Below are 12,500 nucleotides of genomic sequence, written 5' to 3'. Positions count from 1 at the left end.
CAACACAATAACTCAGGAGAACCATTGCAAATCAACATTATCATTACCATCAACCACCACCACCGCCACCACCGACACCAACACAGCCACTACCGCCACCACCAACACGCCACCACCATCACCACCACCACAGCACACAAAAGAACGGTAACAGCTCAAAATATGGACTGGACACAAAAGAATTAATGCCTCCAGTATTGCAGGGAATTGGATTTACCTGATAATTAGCAGTGAATTACGATGTATGCACCAAAAACCGCCTGGGTAAAACTGGGTGAATGTAGGAGTAGTAGTAGTTGTAGTAGTAGTAAGAGTAGTAGTGGTGGTGGTGGTGGTGGTGGTGGTGTTACGTGTAAACTCTAATAACACATAGGAAAGAGAAAAGAACACTATCAGGTATGCCAGTTTCCAGCCGTCCTGCAGCTAATAACAGAGCACTGGTAATGTCTCTCAGTACTTACCAGGAAGCTGTCACCATCGCTCCTTCCTGGCGGCGCTCGTACTCAGTGCAGAGGAAAAAAAAAAAAAAATTAAAAAGGGAGAATATTTTGACAAAAGAGATAAAGGAGATGAAATGGTAATGGTGAATCATCCTCCATCCTCCTCCTCCTCCTCCTCCTTTTCTCTTTCTCCCCCTTCTCTTCTTTTTCTTACTCGTAGTTTGCTTCTCTCTTTCTTTTGCATGGTAGAAATTCATGTCTCTCTCTCTCTCTCTCTCTCTCTCTCTCTCTCTCTCTCTCTCTCTCTCTCTCTCTCCCCTTCTCATCGTTCTCTTGCTCCTTTTCTTCATATTTTTCTTGGCCTCTTTTCTTATATTTCTTTATCCCCATTTATTACTTTACCCTTTTTCTCTTGTCACTCTCCATCTCTATCTTTATCCTTTCTCTTCCTCCTCCTCCTCCTTCTCTTCCTCTTCCTCTTCTTTATTATACTCGTCTTTATCTCCGGCCTTCTCTTTCCTTCTCCTGCTCTTCCTTCTTCCTTCTTGTCCTTCTTCTTCTTCTTGACCTCATTTTCTTCCTCGTCCTCTCTTTTCATGGAATCTTGTGTGGTCTCTCTTGTTTTTCCTTCATTATTTTCCCTCTTCCTCTTTCCTCTATCGTCATCCACGTCTTTGTCATCTTCGTCTTTCTCCTCAAAGTTTAAAAAATTTCCGTGTTTTTCTCCTCCTCCTTCTCCTCCTCCTCCTTCTCCTCCTCCTCCTCCTCCTCCTCCTCCTCCTCCTCCTCCTCATGAGCACATTACCAGGGCACTACAAGCAAGAGCAGCCAGCCACGTAAGGTTTTCTCAAGTAGTGTCATATAGAAAGGTGAGAGGATGCTAATTAATGCTTGGTACACGTGAGAGGAGAATACAGGTAGCGCTGGTGGCGATGGTGGTGGTGGTGGTGGTGGTGGTGGTGGTGGTGGTGGACGGACACAGGTAAAGGTGGTAATAATTATGAGGTTTTAGAATTATTTGTTAAATTACTAGTGAGTGAATGAGGTTTTGCTTATTTATTTATTTCTCTCTCTCTCTCTCTCTCTCTCTCTCTCTCTCTCTCTCTCTCTCTCTTTTGTCTCATAACTTCCTTTCAAGCTTCCTTTAACGTGTAAACTAAGTTCCTACGGTAAGAGGAGGAGGAGGAGGAGGAGGAGGAGGAGGAGGAGGAGGAGGAGGAGAAGGAGAAGGAGGAGGTTTTCTAAGAAGGGAATCACCTCACGAAAGAAAACTCACTTATTAAAAAACTTTTTGGGAAATCTTCCTGCTGCCCTCTGCTCCTCTGCTGATTCCCCCTCCCACCCTCACCCTTACCAACACCATTCCTCCTCCTCCTCCTCCTCCTCCTCCTCCTCCTCCTCTTCCTCCTCCTTTTCCTCCTACCTCTTTCCTTCGTTATCTTTCTACTCTTCCTCTTCTTCCTCTTATACCTGCTTTTCTTCTTTGTTTTCTTCCTTTTCCTCATCTTCCTCATCTTCCTTCTCCTCACAATTGATCTCCTCATCCTTCTATTCGCTCTTCTCTTTCTCTTCCTCCTTCTCCTTTTGATACTTCTTATGCTCCTATTCCTCCTCCTCCTCCTCCTCCTCCTCCTCCTCCGGTTGCTTGTCCTACTCCTGCACCTCACTCTCACTTGCTAAATTCTCTCTTTTTCTTCCTGCCCATATTTTCATCTCCTCCTCCTCCTCCTCCTCCTCCTCCTCCTCCTCCTCCTCCTCCTCCTACACGTCCTCGTCCTTACATTTTCGCTCTTATCCTCTTCATATATTTTTCTTGTATTCTCTCTCTCTCTCTCTCTCTCTCTCTCTCTCTCTCTCTCTCTCTCTCTCTCTCTCTCTCTGTCTGCCACAATGCTTTCTTTCCTCCTTCTCCTCCTCTCTTTATCATGCCTTGTTATCCCAAATTTTCCTCTCCTCCTCTTCATTTCCTTCCTTTCCTTCCTCTCTCGCTTCATCAAGTTTTCTTTCCACTGTTTTGTATTTTCTCTTTCTCTCGGTTTTCTTTCTCTCTTCACCTTTCGTCTCTTTCTTTTCTCTCCATTTCACTTATTATTTTTTTCCTCTTCCCATCAATTAATCTCCCTCCTTCTCTCATCAGCCTTTCCTCTCTTCCTCCCTCATTCATATTCCTCAGTAATTTCTTCCCTCACTCTTTATCACTTCTCCCCTTTCATTTTTTCTCTTTTTTTCAATCTTTTGTCTTTTTGTTTTTCCTCTTTCTGTTATTTGCTTTGCCTTCATTCTCTCCTCATTCACCATTCTCCATTTTTGTTTTATTTCTATTCATATGTCTTCTTTCTCTTTTTAATTCTTGCTTGGACTTTTATATCTTTCATTGTTCCTTTCATTCCTTATTAAATTTATTCTCTTTTGTCTTTCTTTGTTCACTTTTTTTTCTGCTCCTCTTTTTTCTCTTCATATATACACCTGCATAATAAGTCTTCTCTCTCTCTCTCTCTCTCTCTCTCTCTCTCTCTCTCTCTCTCTCTCTCTCTCTCTCTCTCTCTCTCTCTTTCCATGTATTATTATTCTCTTATACATATGCATGTTCCATAAAACGAGCTACGTAGCCTCGGTGTATATATGTAGCAGCAGCAGCAGCAGCACCAGCAGCAGCACCAGCACCAGTAGTAGTAGTAGTAGTAGTAGTAGTAGTAGTAGTAGTAGTAGTAGTAGTGGTAGTAGTAGTGGTGGTGGTGGTGACCACCACTACCACTACCACCACCACTACCCACCACCACTGCTGCTACCACCACCACCACCACCACTACCACCACCACCACTACTACCACTAAGTACTTACATCTCAGACTAACTTCTATATTCACTACTCTCACTCCTCCCTATCTCTTGGCATGAATATTCTACTACTACTACTACTACTACTACTACTACTACTACTACTACCTACTACCACTATTTCACTTCACTGCTACTACTACTACACTACTACTACTACTTTACCACTAACCACCACCGCCACCACCACTTTATTAACACCAAAAGTACCTACAAAAACACATTCATTACATCTCAGACTAACTTCTATATATTCAGAACTTATCATTCTCTCTCCCTCTCCGTCTCTCACTCTCCCTCCCTATCTCTCTTGGCATGAATATTCTAAAAACTCACGTAGAGTAACTTTCTCCACAGTCAATCCCCTTGCGAGGCTCAGACAGGATAACGGAAGCTGGAGCCGCCCGTTGAATGCAAAAAAGGCTCCCCTGGTGTAACATAATCAGGAACGTTAATCATACCAAACCCGATACCATTATTTTGAAGACTGACTGTGTGTGTGTGTGTGTGTGTGTGTGTGCGGTCCTGTTCTGTTTGGCGAGACATGAAAGACAGCATTTCTCCACGGTCACGTCAGGGATAATTGGCTTCCCGCTCAATACGTCAATGGCCGCCGGGTAATGAGAGGTGATAATTAATTGGTCAGCTCTGTTAAGCCGCACCGACGCTAACTGACACTGAACTCCCGCTACACCCTTGAATGTGTGTGTGTGTGTGTGTGTGTGTGTGTGTGTGTGTGTGTGTGTGTGTGTGTGTGTGTGTGTGTGTGTGTGTGTGTGAGAGAGAGAGAGAGAGAGAGAGAGAGAGAGAGAGAGAGAGAGAGAGAGAGAGAGAGAGAGAGAGAGAGAGAGAGAGAGTCGGAGTGGAGGGTGTTTGGCGATTACAAGAAATCAAGTTTAAATTTACTATAACTTAATCGTCTCTCTCTCTCTCTCTCTCTCTCTCTCTCTCTCTCTCTCTCTCTCATACCAGACGGCGCCACGGAGGCAGATCGATAACAATGAAAACAGAATTCCTCAGCTCAACATTTCGCGCGTCTGCAATTCTCGGAGATCACAAAATAATTCGCTAAAGTCAAGACTTCTGAAAATACGCGGGAAATCCTGACAGTCTTGTTCAAAAGCTACTTACGACAAACATCTGTGCTGCGCGAGACAGGGAATTCCTCGCCGGGATTCCGCCTTCTTCGAAAACATATAGGAATTGTCTCTCATAAGCCAGGACCCGCTGTATTCCGCCGGCCGGGAGGAGGAGGACGAGGAGGCTGGCGGCGAGTGGGTGGACGAACGGGCCGGAGCTGCCTCGCTGACTGACTGACGGACTCTGACTCACTGACAGACTGACTGACTGAATGCCTGGCTGACTAGCTGGCTGGCTGGTTGGTTGTTACCTCCGCATTCCCTGCCAGTCGAAAGACCAAGTTTCAAGCTTCTCACGACCCGATTTTCCGTTCCATAGTCGTCCTCATCAGAGGCGGAGGCAGCAGCAGCAGCTGCAGCAGCCAAAAATCACGTACGTGGAGGCCTTCCCGATACAGTTGTTACTCGTGAGCGCCGCTGCGGTTCCATTCTTAGATAAGAAAGCAAATGAAAGTCTCGGTAACTTTCATTTACTTTCTTATCTCCGTAACTCAACTTCCGTCCTAATTCCACCTCCCCTTATCTCCAGTGTATCGAACATCGGAATCTGCGTGTTGGTGATGGTAGTTGGTGGTGGTGGTGGTGGTGGTGGTGGTGGTGGTGGTGGTGGTGGTGGTGGTGGTGGTGGTGGTGGTGGTGGTGGTCCCTCTGCCTCCACTAACACTCAACAATCAATGAAAAATGCCTGGGAGCGTCTTGCTCGCACTCACGCGGACACAACCTCATGCCAGTGACCCCAGACTGATCTCAGCGGTGAGGACAGGCGGGGGGACGGCGGGGTAGAGAGTGATGCTGGGACACAGCAGGTGATTGGAAGTCAGGGTTAGGAGAGGGAGACTGGGATGGGCTGAGGGGGAAGACTTGATGGAGCACATGACTGCCACACGCCCCAGGGGAAGAGAACACCGGGCGGTCTTCGTCAGCGGGGCAAGACAAGACACAAATACTCGTGAAATCTGATTGGACATAGTGGTGCGTCGCTCCCTTACCGCTCTCCAATCACCATGGGGCGGCAGGGACGACAGGGGATAATATTACAGCATGGCACGCATCAGAGGGGCGTGGCAGGGGAAGGGGCAGGAGTGTAGCCATTGGGAGGTGAGGGCACGTCTTTGTATGGGTTCCTTTAGTGTACCGTCACTAAGTCCTCGCCTCCCTTTGATCCTCGCGGCACAGAATCACTCCGGCGTGTGATTCTGAGTGTCCTGAGCCTTGAGCCGAGACGCGCCGCCACAACAAACAACACCGGAGAATGCTTACTAAATTATGATGAGACAGGGAGACGAGACGGACACTCTAGATGGAAACGAGAGCAGACAGACGGAGTGGACAAACAAGGAGAGAGAATAATTAATAAATTATGATGAGACAGAGAGACGAGACGGACACTCTAGATGGAAAGGAGAGAATACGAGATGGGGCGAGGAAAGCACAGACGGAATGGATAGACAAGGACGGGATACACTAATACGAAAGGGACAGGAGTAGACAAGGCAGGGCGAGGCTATGAGTAGCACGGCCGGATCCCCAAACAGCTAGGTCATCCTATTAAAGCAGCAACACTGGCGCTGGTGGGAGTTGCTATATGCCACACGCTATGCGTTCATCGGGCATTCCAGCGCCTCCCTCACCCACCCGCCAGGAAAATAGCCGTGGGACCCGAGGGACGGCACGCCAACAAGCCTCTGAGTCGATACATTGTGGAGACGTGTCGTGCTCGCGTTTCCCTTCATGAGGAAAATCATATTTTTACGCGGCACGACATTAGGGGACATAAAGTTTGCCGTCCCCACGTTAAGAACTCCCCGTGTTTCTGTGCAGGTTACACGGCTGACTGAGATAGACAAACAAAAAGGGACACAGCACGGTTACTGATAGTGTTCTTAATTCCGCCATTCACCGTGACACAAGACTCGCTGATTCTGAGGAAGGTGGTCGTGTCCCAAAAGATTCTTACTCCCGCCACACTTTTTTTTTCCTTTTTATATATTATCCTTTTCTTTGCGTGTCAGAGAGGGAACATGTAACACACACACACACACACACACACACACACACACACACACACACACACACACACACACACACACACACACACACACACACACCTGCGCTACCCACAAAACCTCCCAAATCCCCTAATCAGGTCTAGCTATCCAGGTTTCTTCCCTCTTCCCTCTCCCTCCCTTCACCTCATTACTCTTTCCTGCCTCTCCTCTTGCTCTCCACCACTCCCTCCTCCTCTTCCTTAACCCTACAATCTCCCTCCTTCCTCCATACGCATCTATTCCTTTCAACTCTTCCATCACCTCACTCTAGCATAAGCCAAAAAGTCTGCTGTTGCTTGTTCGTCACCTGTGTTCTCTTGTGACCCGTTAGATGCTTCCCAGAGCAAGGAGGAGCAAGTGTTTTCACCCCAGGAAGACTCGAGGTTGAGGTGCGCCGCCACGTCCCGCGAAATGACGTTATAATTTACCAAGTCGTGGAGTCTCGTGCGTGTTGGCGAGGGCAAACGTGCGTCCAGGCTCTCCACGACGACGACTAAGGCTGAGAAGGAGGAGAGGCAGAGGTAAGACTGGCACGGAGGGGATTGAGGAAAGGGAGAGGAGGTGGTGGTGGTGGTGGTGGTGGTGGTGGTGGTGGTGGTGGTGGTGTTATTGGTGATGGGCTAAAAAAATATGTGAGAAGGTGTACATAAGTATAAGAAAAGGAGAATGTGTGTGTGTGTGTGTGTGTGTGTGTGTGTGTGTGTGTGTGTGTGTGTGTGTGTGTGTGTGTGTGTGTGTGTGTGTGTTATAACACACACACACACACACACACACACACACACACACACACACACACACACACACACACACACACACACACACACACACACACACACACACACACACACACACACACACACACACACACACACACACACACACACACACACAGGCTTCCCCCCCCCCTCACGTCTCCCCTCCTTAAAAAGCAAACATATAACGCCTGCCCCACAAACACACCAACAGACACAAACACGCTTTGTCCAAGGCTGAACATGCCCTTTGAAAATGCTACACAAAAGAGAATGCGATACACTCACTCACTCACTCACTCTCTCTCTCTCTCTCTCTCTCTCTCTCTCTCTCTCTCTCTCTCTCTCTCTCTCTCTCTCTCGAGGGGCTCAAGGTCAGGCTATCTTGTATCTCTCTCTCTTGTAGGAGTCTCTCTCTCTCTCTCTCTCTCTCTCTCTCTCTCTCTCTCTGTAAGGTAAGGTAAGGCGACTCCACCTTTAGGTAATCCTCTTAATGGGCTTATTTAGCTATCAGTGAAGTCGTCTGGTGCAGCGATACATTATATTCCACGCTTATTCCCGCCGCTCACCACCTCGGTGTGTCTGTCCGTGTGTCTGACTCTGTGTGTGAGTGTGTGTCCTCGTCACACCAAGATACGCACTGCGGCGACAGGAAAGGCCAGCCCTGCCAGCCCTCGCGCGGCACTGAAGCCCTTAACAGCCTCTCGGTGCAGCCTGAAACCCCGGCCACGGCACTGATTGCACCGCCAAGATGACTGAAGCCTTCCTCATGGTGGTGATGGAGGTCCTGAGGAGATGGAAGCTCTGTCTGCAGAAGTGACATTCCTAACTAAGGAAGACTGTAGCCCTGATTACAGCTCTGGTAACACTCCTGACTACACAATAAGGGGAGTGGAAGCTCTGTTAACAGCAGCAATAATTGGCATAGGGAAGCTTAGAGGTCTGGCGCAGTGAACACAGCTCTCACTACTTCATCAGCAGCAACAGACCATGATAACACTAAGGGCACAATAGTAGCTATATACCTATAAAAATAGCCAAAGAGAGAGAGATTCAATATCCAATGTGATATTAAACAACAATATTACCCGATTGAAATATTACACGAGGCGCTAAACACGTGACATTTGCACCGTGAGTCACACAAAGGGCCTGTAGACACGCTGCTGAAGTCACGAAGGATCAAAGCCTCTGTGCTCACCTCCGTTACCTTAGAGTCATACAAACTGTCACTGTAAATACAATGCTGGAGTCACGAAGCCTCTGACCCACTCTGCTCACCTCCACTTCCTTACAGAGTCACACAAAAGATGCCTGCAAATCCACTACTCTCGAGGGATTCAAGCCACTGTGCTCCCCTCCGCCGCCGTGCACTGTGGCTGGCGTGACAGGAGGCGGTATAACTCAACATCTCACCGCAATAGTGTAATGTCAAGAATGAACTCGGCAAACTCAATAAAAAAGCCTTCAGTGAGATTAAAGTGTAAGTCAGTGTGACCTACAACCGAGGCTGGCTGGCTGGCTGGACCTAACGGGCATTGGCTGACGCGGGAAAAGTAAATAAGTCGAACTTTGACCAATTTTTTTCCTCGCCCGGGTTGGGAAGAAAATGTTGCAAGTTGTATCAGGAAAAACAAGACGCTTTTTCTTTCTCATATTCAGAAAAAAACCTCTTTGTTTTTCCGCTTGCACTTGAAAGCCCGTAGCTCTCTTCAAAGGAAATGAGAGAGAGAGAGAGAGAGAGAGAGAGAGAGAGAGAGAGAGAGAGAGAGAGAGAGAGAGAGAGAGAAGAAGAGCAGGTTGTATTAAATTTCTGGTAGTAAGAGTAGAGGCCAATAACGGCACTCCTTCACCACGCTGTTTACGGTAATGTTGTCAAGTGGTAATATAACATTCCTCACTGTGCAATAACCAACGTTGCTTTGCCTTCCTTTTCTTACCTCAAGTTTGTCCTCTCCTCTCCTCTCTCTCTCTCTCTCTCTCTCTCTCTCTCTCTCTCTCTCTCTCTGACCTGCTTCTTCATTCTCTGTCGCCTTAATTTCTGCCAAGCTCTAGCGGTGAAAATAATGGAAAGAAAAGTCATCAATATTCTCTCGTATTTCTCAGCAGTCTATCAGTCAGTCAATAAACACACACACACACACACAGAGAGAGAGAGAGAGAGAGAGAGAGAGAGAGAGAGAGAGAGAGAGAGAGAGAGAGAGAGAGAGAGAGAGAGAGAGAGAGAGAGAGAGAGAGAGAGAGAGAGAGAGAGAGAGAGAGAGAGAGGTAGCACTAAACTCGTCTCTAACAAGCCAAAAAGTTAGACAACATACATATAAAAAAAATTCATAAAAAGTTTTCCTGGATTTCCTGAATGTGGATAAGATGTGGCGGAGATGAAGCTTCCAGACTCTGCTTCACGGAATGTTGCAACGAAGCCTCAATTAAAACGAAGCCAACGTCACGGAAATTGTAAATAAACGCTTTCTTCATCTCTTCCCACGGTGTGTTTTATATATATATATATATATATATATATATATATATATATATATATATATATATATATATATATATATATATATATATATATATATATATATATATATCTCTCTCTCTCTCTCTCTCTCTCTCTCTCTCTCTCATTTTTTCTTTGTGTGTGTGTGTGTGTGTGTGTGTGTGTGTGTGTGTGTGTGTGTGTGTGTGTGTGTGTGTGTGTGTGTGTGTGTGTGTGTGTGTGTGTGTGTGTCTCTCTCTCTCTCTCTCTCTCTCTCTCTCTCTCTCTCTCTCTCTCTCTCTCTCTCTCTCTCTCTCTCTCTCTCTCTCTCTCTCTCTCTCTCCTTTGTCCTTCCATTACATCATATCATTAACATGAGTTTTATTCTCTTCTCTTTATTTATTTTCTTTTCTTATTTATTGTAATGACCTCAGGCTCTCTTTCCTCCCTTCTTTTATCTTTTATCTATTCATCTCTTTCTTATCTTCCTTCTTTCTTCTTTTTCTTGTTTTGTTACCTTATGATTCTTTTTTTTTCTTTCTTATTGTGCTTCTTCTCTTCTAATCTTCTATTTTAAGTTTTCTCTTTTTTAACGAATATGTGTCTTTATCCTCCTCCTTCTCGTCCTCCTCCCCCTCTTCTTTCTCTCCTATTCCTGTTGTCTTCTATTCCAATCTTATCAAATATTGCTCCTGACCTTTTTCTTACCCTCACCTTAAATGCGTTCCTTCCTTTTCTTTCTCTTTCGTTCTACCAGACCACTGCCACCCTTTTCTCCTCCTCCTCCTACTCTCTCACGTAAACACGAACACACGCCTACCTTAAGACTCCCCTCACTGGAATATTTCACAGTCCAGGGAACTAATACAGGCAAAACTCCCTTCCCTTCCACGTTAATGGGCCGAACACGCGAGCTGGAGCAGAGAGAGAGAGAGAGAGAGAGAGAGAGAGAGAGAGAGAGAGAGAGAGAGAGAGAGAGAGAGAGAGAGAGAGAGAGAGAGAGAGAGAGAGAGACAGACAGACAGACAGACAGACAGACAGACAGAGAGAGAGAGAGAGAGAGAGAGAGAGAGAGAGAGAGAGAGAGAGAGAGAGAGAGAGAGAGAGAGAGAGAGAGAGAGAGAGAGAGAGAGAGAGAGAGAGAAGGGAGGGGGGGTTCAAGCCGGGCTCAGCAGATTTCCCCGAGAGTGTTGCACCTGTTCAGTGTTTATCAATGCACATTTAATTTTGCCAGCAGAGAGAGAGAGAGAGAGAGAGAGAGAGTGCAATCAAGCGTAAGAGCAAGCTAGGTTTCCTTTCTCTTTTTCTCTCAACCTCTTCTTCCCTCTCTCTCTCTCTCTCTCTCTCTCTCTCTCTCTCTCTCTCTCTCTCTCTCTCTCTCTCTCTCTCTCCTTCCACGTGACAGTGTTTGTGGAGGCTTGAGATATGACTGAGTGAATGACCTGCTCTCTTTCCCATCCCCTTCCTTCCCCTCCTTCCCCCTCCACCTTTCCCCTTCCCCCTCCCTCTCTTCCCTCCCTTCCTCCCGTTCCCTCCCCTTCATGTTGACATCAAATAAACGTTACACTCAGAAAACGAAGCTAAACTCACGAATATAAAACTAAGAATACGATTTTTGTGAGAGAGAGAGAGAGAGAGAGAGAGAGAGAGAGAGAGAGTGGGTTAATTAGTGCAACTCTAGTTCTTCGTGATGTGAATTGTGTGTATCTTGTTTTCCGTTTAATTAATTATTTATGTGTTTATTTATTCGTTTATTTTCAGACAAAAGCGACAAGTTTGTAATGAATTAAGTGCAGATTTACTCATCATTATTGCGAAAAACATCTGTTATTGTTATCATCGTTATCATTGTTGTTATTATTACTGGTGGTGGAGAAACAACCCCCCCCCCCTCTCTCTCTCTCTCTCTCTCTCTCTCTCTCTCTCTCTCTCTCTCTCTCTCTCTCTCTCTCTCTCTCTCTCTCTCTTTATTCTTGTCTTTCTTATCTTCCTTCTTTCTTTTTTCTTCTATTGTTACCTTTTTATTCTTTTTCTCTCTTATTGTGTTTCTTCTCTTCTTATCCTCTATTTCAGTATTCTCCTTTTTACGAATATTTGTCTCTCTCTCTCTCTCTCTCTCTCTCTCTCTCTCTCTCTCTCTCTCTCTCTCTCTCTCTCTTTCTCTCTTTGTACAACCAATATATTGCTCTAACACTCGATTTAGATTAATAATTAAAACTGATTCCTCGTATAAAATAAATACTCAAATACTCACAGAAATTAAACTCTCCATTTTGATTTGGGAATATCGTATGCGGTGCCCTGCTCTGGTCCATTGATTTTAGTGATTAATTGTGAACGTGTGTGTGTGTGTGTGTGTGTGTGTGTGTGTGTGTGTGTGTGTGTGTGTGTGTGTGTGTGTGTGTGTGTGTGTGTGTGTGTGTGTGTGTGTGTGTGTGTGTGTGTGTGTGTGTGTGCAGCAAATTGTCAGAAAACACACTCACACACACACACACACACACACACACACACACACAATCTCTTGCAACAGCTCTCTCTCTCTCTCTCTCTCTCTCTCTCTCTCTCTCTCTCTCTCTCTCTCTCTCTCTCTCTCTCTCTCTCTCTCTCTCTCTTACAACATCACCTGTCCCTTTCTCTCACTCCTACTCATTTCCCTCCATTTTGTCTCCCCACTCACTCTCCCTCTCCTTCTCCCTCTCCCTTTCCCTTTCCCTCTCCCTCTCACTTTCTCCCCGTCTCTCTCTCATCCTCCCCAGCCAGACAGGCACCTCGCCCACCTGTTATTATTAATTATTCCTGTCTCA

The sequence above is a fragment of the Portunus trituberculatus genome, chromosome 33 (genome assembly GCF_017591435.1).
Source record: "Portunus trituberculatus isolate SZX2019 chromosome 33, ASM1759143v1, whole genome shotgun sequence".
Taxonomy (NCBI): Eukaryota; Metazoa; Arthropoda; class Malacostraca; order Decapoda; family Portunidae; genus Portunus; species Portunus trituberculatus.
The sequence above is the reverse complement of the archived record's forward strand: the minus strand, read 5'-3'. Positions refer to the sequence as shown.